General features: G+C 40.4%; 1 protein-coding gene and 1 pseudogene across 1 annotated transcript in view; one reads left to right on the forward strand and one right to left on the reverse strand.

Moving 5' to 3' along the window:
• Lnpk (lunapark, ER junction formation factor) overlaps positions 1–11,740 on the reverse strand; it is a 90,283-nt gene that overhangs the window by 67,023 nt on the left and 11,520 nt on the right. The window lies entirely within an intron of this gene.
• On the forward strand, positions 2,762–3,115 carry LOC103751766 (annotated as a pseudogene).

Genomic DNA, 11,740 nt, shown 5'->3' on the forward strand with positions numbered 1-11,740 from the left:
AAACAACGAAAGGAACAACTATACCCCAGGGACAACAAAAGAAACTAAATAAAGGTATAATTGTGAAAACACAAAATTAGACAAAGAATGCAAACAGTAATCAAAATGATGGCAATCAATACACATCTTTCAATAATAACTTTAAATATCAATGGACTGAACTCCCCAGTCAAAAGACACAACAAGCTGGTTCAATGGAGTAAGAAACAAAAACCAGTTGGGCATGGTGGGCGCTTGTCTTTGATCCCAGCACTCGGGAGGCAGAGAAAGCCAGATCTGTGAGTTCAAGGCCAGCCTGGTCTACATAGTGAACTCAAGCAAGCTGGGGCTATAGGGAGACCCTATCTCAAAGATACCAATAAAAGAAAAAACAAACAAACAAAATCCATGATTTTGTTGTCTGCAAGAAACCCATATCACCTTCAAGGACAGGATGAAAGGATGGAAAAGAATACTCCAAGCAAATGGCACTAAGAAACAAGCAGGGGCAGCAATTCTAATATCTGACAAAATAGACTTCAAAGTAAAACTGATTAAAATAAAGAGGGTCACTTCATTCTGATCAAAGGAACAATTATCCAAGAAGATATTACAATTACTAAACTCTGGTGCACCCAAATTCATAAAAACAATGCTACAGGACTTTAAGACACAGATTAATCCAAACTCAGTAATAGTAAGGGACTTCAATACCCCACTTGTCTCCATTAGACAGGTCAACTGGACAAAGAATAAACAGAGATGTCTGAATTAAATGATACCATTCACCAAATGAACCTAATAGACATCTTCCAAATATTCCATCCAAGCACCAAAGAATACACTTTCTACTCAGTACCCCATGAAGCTTTCTCAAAAATCAACCACATCCAGAGGCACAAAACAAACCTCAACAAATACAAATACAAAAAAAAAAAAAAAGAAAGAAATAATTCCATGCATTCTATCAGACCACAATGCAATAAAGCATAAAATCAACACCAGAAGAAGCCCTAGTCACTACACAAACTCATGGAGATCAAACAACACACTCCTAAATGATGAGTGGGTCAAAGGAGAAATTAAGAAAGAAATAAAAGGATTCCTGGAATTCAAAGAAAAGGACAATACAACACAACAAAATCTCTGGGACACTTTAAAAGCTGTCCTAAGAGGGACATTTATACCTCTAAGTGCTTACATTAAAAAATCAGAAAGAGCAGAAATAAATGACTTAGCATTGCAACTCAAGACCATGGAAAGACAAGAACAAACGAAACACAAACCCAGCAGAAGAGAAGAAATAACCAAAATCAAAGCAGAACTCACTGAAATACAAACAAAGAAAACAATACAAAGAATCAATGAATCTAAGAGCTAGTTCTTTGAAAAGCTAAACAAGATAGACAGACCCTTGACTCATTTAACCAAAGGAAAGAAAGAGCAAATCCAAATCAACAAAATCAGAGATGAAAGAGGAAACATCGCAACAGATACCCAAAAGATCCAGAACACTATAAGGGAATACTTTAAAAACCTATGCTCCACTAAATTTGAATACCTAAAAGAAATGAACGGATATCTAAAATCACGGGACCCACCAAAGTTAAATCAAGAAGAGATCAACAGTTTAAACAGACCAACAACATATAAGGAAATTGAAACAGTAATACAAAGCTTCCCAACTAAAGAGAGGCCCAGGCCCAGATGGATTTACAGCAGAATTCTACTAGACATTTAGAGAAAACCTCCAACCAATACTACTGAAATTATTCAAAATTATAGAACGAGAACTCCCAAATTCCTTCAATGAAGCCAGAATGACTCTAATACCCAAACCAGATAAAGACATAACCAAAATAGAAAACTACAGACCCATATCCTTAATGAACACAGACACAAAAATTTTCAACAAAATACCTGCAAACCACATACAGATGTACATCAAAAAGATCATTCACCATGATCAAGTAGGCTTTATTCCAGAGATGCAAGGATGGTTCAATGTACACAAATCAATAAATGTCATCAATCATATAAATGGACTCAAAGACAAAAACCACATCATCATCTCAACAGATGCAGTTAAGGCTTTTGACAAAATTCAGCATGCATTCATGATAAAAGTTCTAAAGGGAACTGGACTGAAGGGAACATACCTCAACATAATTAAAGCTATATACAACAAACCCACAGCCAACATCATTCTAAATGGAGGAAAAACTGGAAGCATTCCCTTAAAATCAGGAAACATAAGGATGTCCAATCTCCACTCCTTTTCAATGTAGTGCTTGAAACTCTGGCTAGAGCAGTAAGACAAGAGAAGGAAATTAAAGAAATTCTATTTGGAAAAGAAGAGGTCAAATTATCCCTTTTTGTAGACAATACGATACTATACCTAAGAGATCCTAAAAGTTCCACCAGAAAACTCCTAGAACTGATCAACACTTTCAGTAAAGTGGGAGGTTCCAAAATTAATCTACAAAACTCAGCAAAAATCTATATACCAATAACAAGCAATCGGAGAAGGAGTACAGGGAAACCCTCCCTTTCACAATAGCTGCAAAAATAAAATGAACTATCTTAGAATAAACCTGATCAAAGACATCAAAGATCTCTACAACAAAAATTTTAAATCTTAAAAAGATTGAGAACACACCAGAAGACAGAAGGACCTCCCATGCTCATGGATTGTAAGAATATTGTGGCCACTCGGCATGGGCCCCGCTGCCGCAAAGCTGGACCCTAGGGCTCCTCCCGCGCTCCTCTTGGTTCAGTCCCTATGGCCACCTTTGAGGAGGTGAGTATGTCTGGCTTTGAGGAGTTCAACCAGGCTGTGAAGGACCACCATGGCAAGACCATCTTCACCTACTTCAGCGGTTCTAAGGACACTGAAGGAAAGAACTGGTGTCCTGACTGTGTGCAAGCTGAGTCAGTCGTTCAAGAGGGGCTGAAGCATGTTAATGAAGAATGTGTGTTTATCTACTGTCAAGTGGGAGACAGGTCTTATTGGAAGGACCCAAATAATGACTTCAGACAAAAACTGAAATTAACTGCAGTGCCTACTCTACTTAAATATGGAACACCTCAAAAACTGGTAGAATCTGAGTGCCTTCAGCCCAACCTTGTGAGATGATAGTCTCTGAAGATTAAGATTTGATGATGGCAACTGTCTTGATTTCCTCATTTGCCTACTTGCTTTGAATTTATGTTAACAATAAGTAAATGATGGTGTTAAAAATCAGTGTATGTCTAAATAATAAAGAATTAAAATGCAAACCTTCAAAAAAAAAGAATATTGTGAAAATGATCATCCTACCAAAAGTAATACATAGATTCAATGCAATCCCAATCAAAATCCCCATGACATACTTCACAGAATTAGAAAAAGCATCCTTAAATTCATATGGAAGAACAAAAGACCCTGGATAGCCAAAGCAACCCTGAGCACAAAGAGCAAAACTGGGGGGATTACTATATCAAATCTCAAAGTATACTGCAGAGCTATAGTCATAAAAATAGCATGGTACTGACACAAAAATAGACACATAGATCAATGGAACATCATTGAACACCCAAACCTGAGTACACACATTTTCAGCCACCTGATATTTGACAAAGGTGCCAAGAACACACAATGGAGGAAAGACAGCATCTTCAACAAATGGTGCAAAAGTCAACTCCAAATGGATCAAAGACCTCAATGTGAAACTGGAAATCCTGGAACTATTAGAAGAAAATATTGGCAGTAATCTACAAGGTATAGGTGTAGAAAGGCTTTTCTAAATCGGACAGTAACTGCTCAGGAATTAAGGTCAAAAATCAAAAAGCTTCTGCATGGCAAAAGAAACGATTAAGAAAATGAAGCAAAAACCCACAGAATGGGAAAAAAAATCTTCACCAGTAACACATCTGACAGAGGTTAACATCCAGAATATATAAAGAACTCGAAAAACAAAGAAGAAAGCAAATGACCCAATTAAAAAAAAAATGGGCTAATGATCTAAACAGAGTTCTCAAAGGAAGAAACAAAAGTGGCTAAGCAGCATCTTAAAAAGTGTTTGACACTGTTAGTAATTAAGGAAATGCAAATTAAAATCACCTTAAGGTTTCACCTTACCCTAGTTAGACTGGCTAAGATCAAGAAAACAAACAATACCAAATACCAAACGCTGGTGAGGATGTGGATAAAGGGGAACACTAATTCACTGCTGGTGGGGCAACCCCTAGGGAAAACACCGTGGAGAACTCTTAAAAAACTAAAAATGAACCTACCATATGACCCAGTTATACCATTCCTTGGCATATACCCAAAGGACTCATCCTATTGTAGAGACACTTGCACAACCATGTTTGTTGCTGCTCTTTTCACACTAGCTAAGAGATGGAAGCAACCTAAATGCCCCTCAACTGATGAGTGGTTAATGAAAATGTGTTCATTTACACAATGGAGTTCTACTCAGCAGCAAAAAAAGATGAAATAATGAAATTTGCAGGTAAATGGATGGATCTAGAAACTGTTACACTAAGTGAAGTAACACGGACTCAGAGGGAAAAAGAAAAGACATATGTTCGTCCTCATTTGTGGATCCTAGCACCAAATCCTTCTAAGTGAGTCCATATCCTGATGTAACTGCAGGAACCAGGAATATGGAAGGGAACAAGGGAGGTAAGGGAAAGAAGGAATCTGAGAGAGAAGAATAGTAGGAGAAAGGTGTTACTAAAGGAGAAATATGTAAAAGGGGAGTTGTTAAAGGTGAGAGGGGATATACAGTTTAAAAAAAAAAACAAAACAAAAACCTTAAACACAGAAAGCACCCTATGGGGATGGAAGAAAGCCCTTCCAGAAGCAATACAGTGGATAAATGAAAATCCCAGTGAGAGAGGTGGGTTGCCCCACTATGAGCTGTTGGCCTGAGGCACCCTAGATGTCCCCAAAACAATAAAGGCCATTGCCAATAATGGATGTACACTGGAAGTAGACAGAAAAAACCTATTGCTGAAGACACTGTATGATGTGAGTGCAGGAGAGAGAGAAATCAAGCTTGGACTAAGCTGGAAACGCCCTGCCACTGCAATATGCAGATGGCTGGGAGAGAATCATCTCCTATAATTCTGCTCAACAACAGGCCCACATGTTGCAGTATCAACATGCCAAACAAGATGTTCCTGCTGGTGCAATAGTGGTACATCTAGTGTATGTACAACCAGCAAATTTTTGATTGGATATAATTCCCACTCCTAGGGGTGGAACACACATCTGGTACTGTAGACCAAGCCAACCCCTGCCGCAGGGGAGAATATAGGCCCCAGTGGGAAGCTACTGCAATTGTTTTGTTAGATGGGTATGATTCACCTGCTAAAGTACCAACAAAGCATTTGTGTTTACACCTATAGGTTATTATAGCAGCCACTGTTTCAATGTTCTTGCTTCTTGCTGTTTGTGTTTTTATAGTAGATGGAATCCCACTGACATGGGCCAAAAGCCCATGGAAAACAGATGATGCAGAGACCTGAAAGTTCAGTGCCTTGCCACAGTGGGAGGAATATTATCCCACACCTATCTCAACCCCTTCAAGGCTCAGGGACTTTTGCAGAAGAGGCTGGAGGAAAGAATGTAAGAGCCAGAGGAAGGGGTGGAGTGTTAAATGGAAGTGTCCTTCCACCACTATACTGGCAAACTATAGTCACACCTCCTTCCCAAGGTGAAGGAGTCAATGGGGAGTCAGTTACCTGACCCACCCAATCAGTTGACCTTAGCTGCATGTGGGAGAGGGGCTAAGGATACATAAGGGGAGAATGCCATAAGGCATCTCTCTTGCCATTCTGTGTGGCTTTCAGGAAGTCATAGGATCTATTCTTGAGTGTGGACTTTCTGGCACAGCCATAAATGGGGGGGGGGGTGCCCACTCTTCTGTAAATAAACCCCTACCTTATGCTCTGTTAGCAAACCCAATAAACTCACTAGAATTTAAAAAAAAAAAAAAAAAAACAGATTCATTATTACACAAAGTTCACCCCATGTTGGCAAATCCTTTGGTCTTTGATTTCTTATTCTTATTTTCCCCCCTTAAACTTCATTGTATATATATTTTTATGTAATCTGCTTCAAGTTATTTCTGGAAACATGTTAAAAGATCGCCTCTCTTTGAAATATTTATTTTTTAATTCAAAAAAAAAAGCCCACAGCACTCGGGAGGCATAGGCAGATCTCTGTGAGTTCAAAGCCAGCCTGGTCTATATAACGAGTTCCAGGCCAGATGGGGCTACAGGGAGAGCCTGTCTCAAAAACTAAATAAATAAATACCCCCCACCCCCCAAAAAAGAATCAATAAAAAAGAGTAGCTTCATAAGGTATTTCTACTTTTGTCCTCTGCTCTTACCCAATCTCCCTACGGTAGCACATGTAACCCTGTTAATGTAATTTCCATCATGCTATTCTTCCACTATAGAAACTTCCCATTTCACTTACAATGATTTTCAAATGCCTAGTCTTGGCCCTCTGTTAATGTGGATCTTGCCTAATTCCCCAAGCTCACTTGACAGCATTTTTCTTCCATCACATATTCTAAATATGGCAGGGTTTCTTTGCCCCTCACATTAAGTCATATTCTCTTCAAGTCTACAACCTTTGCATTTTGTTTTCTGTTCTTAGAAACATCTTCCCTTGACAGTTGGACTCTGTTTTCAGGATGTGAAATATACACTGATATAAAAAATTCAAACACTACCAGAAAATACACAGAATGAATTACTTAAAATTCTACCATGAGAAAGCATTACCATTAATATGTGGAGAATAATACTTTCATACATATATTTATGTATATGTGCCACTATTATAAGCTGTACATTGAATTTTCACAAATTTCAACTTTTTCTATACTGGTTCTTCTTCATGCTTTAGTGATCAACTCAAATGTCACTTCCTCAAAAGAGGCCTCCCAGGAACATTCTAAAAGAAGCCTATTTTTATTATCTCCATAGCATTTATTGTAGCTCTCTAAAATCACTATATGTCTCTATCAACTTGTCTTTATTTTTCATCTGACCAACTCTATGGAATTCAAATTCCATGAGAGCAAAATCTTACCACTAAGATTCCGCATCACTATGGTCTAGACCAATACCTAACACACTGCAGATGCCTAATATTTTTAAAAATGAAAAAATGCTGGTTTCAATTAATTTGTGCATGTGTGGTACTAGAAATTGAACCCAGGAGTTCACATATGCTAGGCAAATGTTCTACTAATGAGCTATAGCCCTAATACTTTTTGCACTTTCTGAGACTTTTTGTCTCAGTAAATTACACAGCCTGGCCTTCAACTCATCCCTGAACTTGTGATCCTCTGGCCTTAGCCTCCCAAGCAGCTGGGATTATGGGCCTGGCTTCAATTAACATTTAACGCCACAAAATCCTACATTTTTATCTGGTACTAAAATTTCTCTAAGCTTCCTAATTCATTCATTTGAAAGCTCCAATTGGAAAATACATAAGCATTTTAGTTTCAGTGGTTCATCAAATCTGTTCCTACTCACGTTACCTATTTTAGATGAATGATAGTACCATCGACCAAATATTCCAAACTATAAACCTGAATTTTACTGTTTATGTGAGTCCTCCTCTTAACCTCACATTCAACCCATCAGCTAAAGACTCTCAATTCTACTTCCTAAATCGCCAATCTATCTATTTCACTCAATACGTCTGTTCCCCTCCCACCCACCAAATACAAATCATTCATCATTTCTCTTTATGAACTATAATATCCTTTTAACTTCCTACTCCAGATCCACTCTTATTTCCTTCTAATTTATTCTCCATATTATACTCTCAAGTGATATGATGGTTAATCTTGATTGTCAACTTGGCTGGATTTAAAATCACTTAAGAGACAGACATCTGGGCATGTCAGTGAGAGTGCTTCCAAAGAGCTTTAACTAAGGAAAGAAGACCCACAACCACACTGAATGTGGGCAGATCCATCCTATAGTCTGATATCCCAGTCTAAATAAAAAGGTGGAAGTAGAGCACCAGCATTCATCTCACTCTGCTTACTGACTACAGATGCAAAGTGACCAACTGCTTCATGCTCCCAGCACCACAGCTAGAACTGCTATTACTGCCATGCCACACCACCTTAGATATTACGTTCTATAGGTCTCAAATTCAAACATCAATTCTACAGGGGGTCTTTGGTAATGACACAACAATCTAGACAAATGCTGTAAAAGGAATGTGCACATGTAATCAAAGTTACTGATGTTAAGATAGGGAGATTTTTGTGGACTACCTAGGTAAGTCTAATGTAACCACTTAATATCTTAAAAGCAGAGCTAAGAACAAAATAATAGAAAATCAGAGAGATGCAGAAGTTGATCAACAACTTGACTGAGTCTGAAGTTTCTTCTACCACAGACTCCAAATAAGACTGTTGTCTGATAGTTGAAGACATAGGCCTTTGAGATTCTAAGCAGAGATCCCATTTATGTGCCTGAGCTTTTGAACTTCAAAACTCTTGATCTGGGCCAGAGAGACGGCTCAGCAGTTACGAACACTAGCTGTTCTTGCAGAAGACCCAAGTTTGAATCCCAGCACCCACATGGTGGCTAACAACCATCTGCAACTCCAGTTCCAGGGGATCTGACGTCCTCTTCTGTCCTCTACAGGCACTGCATGACACGGGTGCACTTACACACATGCAAGTAACACACTCATACACATAAATAAAAAATTTAAAAAATAGTTTTTTTAAAAAACAAAAATCTTAAAAAAAAAAATTCTGATATAATACATGAGTGTTGTTTTAACCTGCTTAACTTGTAAGCAATAAAAAACTTGTAACTGCTCTGCTTCCCTGGGCTGCACAACCCACCAGCCTCTTTCCCAGACACCTGGGCTGACTGCTTGGCCCAGAACCAACACTGCTTCCTGATCCCTTGCATCCAGACGAACCCAGTTTCTTCTCACCATCCCCAGGTGCCCCAAGGGGCTGGTCCCGTCCTCGCCTCCCTCTGTTTCCCTGGGTTGCACAACCCACCAGGCTCTATCCTGGACACCAGGGCTGACCCCACAGCTCAGACCCACCACTGCTTCCTGATCCCTTGCATCCACACAAACCCAGTTCCTCTCAAGGTCCCCGAGGAGCCCTAAGGGCCTGGTTCTGCCCTCACCTTCCTCTGCCTCCCTGGGCCCACACAACCCACCAGTCTCAAGTCCATCGCGCCCTCCGAGCCTTGAACCCCAGCCTCATTCACCCTCCCATCTCTCCCGCCCGCCCATCTCTCCTCCTAGCCTGGGTCCTGTCCCATTCCTTGTCTTGGGGCACCAGACACCCGGGGAACCACCACCGCTGCCTGATCCTTTGCACCCAGACCAACCCAGTTCCTTCTCCCACCCCCTGAGCCTGGCCCCGCCCTCACCTCCCTCAGCTTCCCTGGGCTGCAACAACCCAGCAGCCTCTCTCCTAGGAGTCCTCTGGGCTTGGTCCCACCATCACCTCCCTCTGCTTCCCTGGGCTGCACAATCCACCAGCCTCTTTCTTGGACGCCTGGGCTGACCTCTCAGCTTCCTGATCCTTTGCATCCAGACCAACACAGTTCCTCCCTGCAGTTCCCAGAAGCCCTTGGGGCCTCTTCCCGCCCCCATCTCCCTTAGCATCTCTGGGTGGCACAGCCACCAGCTGCCCAAGACCAGCATCTTTCCTAGGACCTGCTCCCAGGCCAGTCCAACCCCCAAATACCAGAGGACAACGATCGAGTTTTACTCAGCAGTAAAGAAAGATGAAATCATGAAATTTGCAGGTAAATGGATGGAACTAGGAACTGTAATAAGTGAAGCAACACAGACTCAGAAAAAAATTGACATACGTTCTCCCTCATATGTGGATCCTAGAACCAAACCCTGATAAGTGAGTATGTATCCAGACATAACTACAGGAACCAGGATAATGGAAAGGAACCAGGGAGGTAAAGGAAAAGAAAGAACCTGAAAGAGAAGAACAGAAGGAAACAGGCTTTAATAAGGGAGATATGGATAAAATTGGGTTAGTTTAAGGGAGGGGGAAGGGAAGGGTATACAAGGAACCTAGGATGAAGGGAAAGAAGGAGCTCAAAAGAGGTGGGACGGTAGGAGAAGGGTATTATTAAGGGAGAAATGGAAAAAAAAAATGAGGGCACCTTGAATAGGGAAACAATGGTGGAAGGGTTAGACAATGTGAGAGATAAACAATACCTAGCTAGTTTTAGAAAATCAGAGGGAACCACATTAGGCCAACAACCTACAGACAAATTATATGTATAACCAGATCAAAGAATGTAATATATGCCTAGGCAAGGTTTATCTGAGAGCATTTGGTCTTTGCCCAAGCTCTATCAACATGGCATATGGTAATTAAAAGTACCAGACTGGTGGAACTAACCTTCTTGGATGTTTAACAGCCATACTTTGTGGCCTATACTAATTTGGTCAGGGGGACATAAAGGACAGTTTTTGCTCCTTGCTCTCCTAGGTCGACTAAGTTCCAGGGGACTATGAACATCTCTCAAAACATCCTGTAACTGTGGTGAGTCTCCTGTCCTCTTGAGCAAGGAGGGCATGGAGACCCCACCAGATGGACCTGAACCAGTGTCCAGTCTACAAAGAGGAGGGTCAACACAGAGGAGTCATTTCCTCCATACTTCCAAGCGAAGCCAGCCATGGTCAAGCAGGACCTTTGACTTATCTTCACATAGACGGAACTGGTAAAAGAGCCAGGGGCTCCTCCCAAGCCCATGTGACACTTGAGGAACAGATCCTCAAATGACCTTAAGAGTAAAAATAAACTTTTATCTGAGCCAACTGTAGGGTCTTAAACACCAAAAGGAAAGTATAACCACATATTGAAGTTGATATAATTTTTAAGAGTCCATATGTATAGCTAAAGGCTATGTAACAAAAAACAATGCCAGACAGGTGATGTCTTCCTTTGAGTTATTGGCCAAGGTGGCACAAGAGACTCCTAGACAGTAACCCAGCACAGAACTGGGAAAATGAACAGCAGACCCCAATCTTATCTAAAGGGATATTGACAACTGATTGCTGCTAGATGAGGAACAGCTCATCTTCCTAAAACAAGGATCTCTAGATAGGCTGACGAGATTCAGCAGATGGACAAGCACAGGAGAATGGCTGGGGGTGTCGACAACAGAGAGGACAGAAAGAGGGATGACAGAGTATGTGGGCTCCAGTATGTGGGAGGGAGGAGGCTATGGGAGCATGCCACTTGGCAAGTGGGTATGTACATTAATAAGACTGTGTGGGATGCTCTATATGATATACACACAGAAAAATCAACAAATTTTTTTAAAAAGACATATTTGAGGAGGAAGCAAAAAATTTTACTCATGTTAAATAGTAGAGGTGATAAACATTATCAATGAAATCTACCTGATGACTTTATAGACATACACCAGCACCAAGGATCCAAGTGCAGCCGATAATGACTAGTAATAATCAGATACATACAGATTAGAGATGCATGTGCCAACATCTCAGTGTTAGTAGCAAAACAAATGAGTCTTTCTGCAAGGAACATTATATTCTAAAATGAAATGGAGATCTTTTTTAAAGGTTAACTTACAGGGTTTATACTGAGTTCAATACTGTATAACAGTATTAATTCAACTATGAACCTAAAAATTTACAGCCACTTTTGAAAGAGATGCATCTTTGCTCTGGAAATTGTTATTGAATATGTTAATGCTGTAATGAAATGCT

The sequence above is a fragment of the Nannospalax galili genome, unplaced genomic scaffold (assembly GCF_000622305.1).
Source record: "Nannospalax galili isolate Female #2095 unplaced genomic scaffold, S.galili_v1.0 scaffold346, whole genome shotgun sequence".
NCBI classification, from domain to species: Eukaryota; Metazoa; Chordata; class Mammalia; order Rodentia; family Spalacidae; genus Nannospalax; species Nannospalax galili.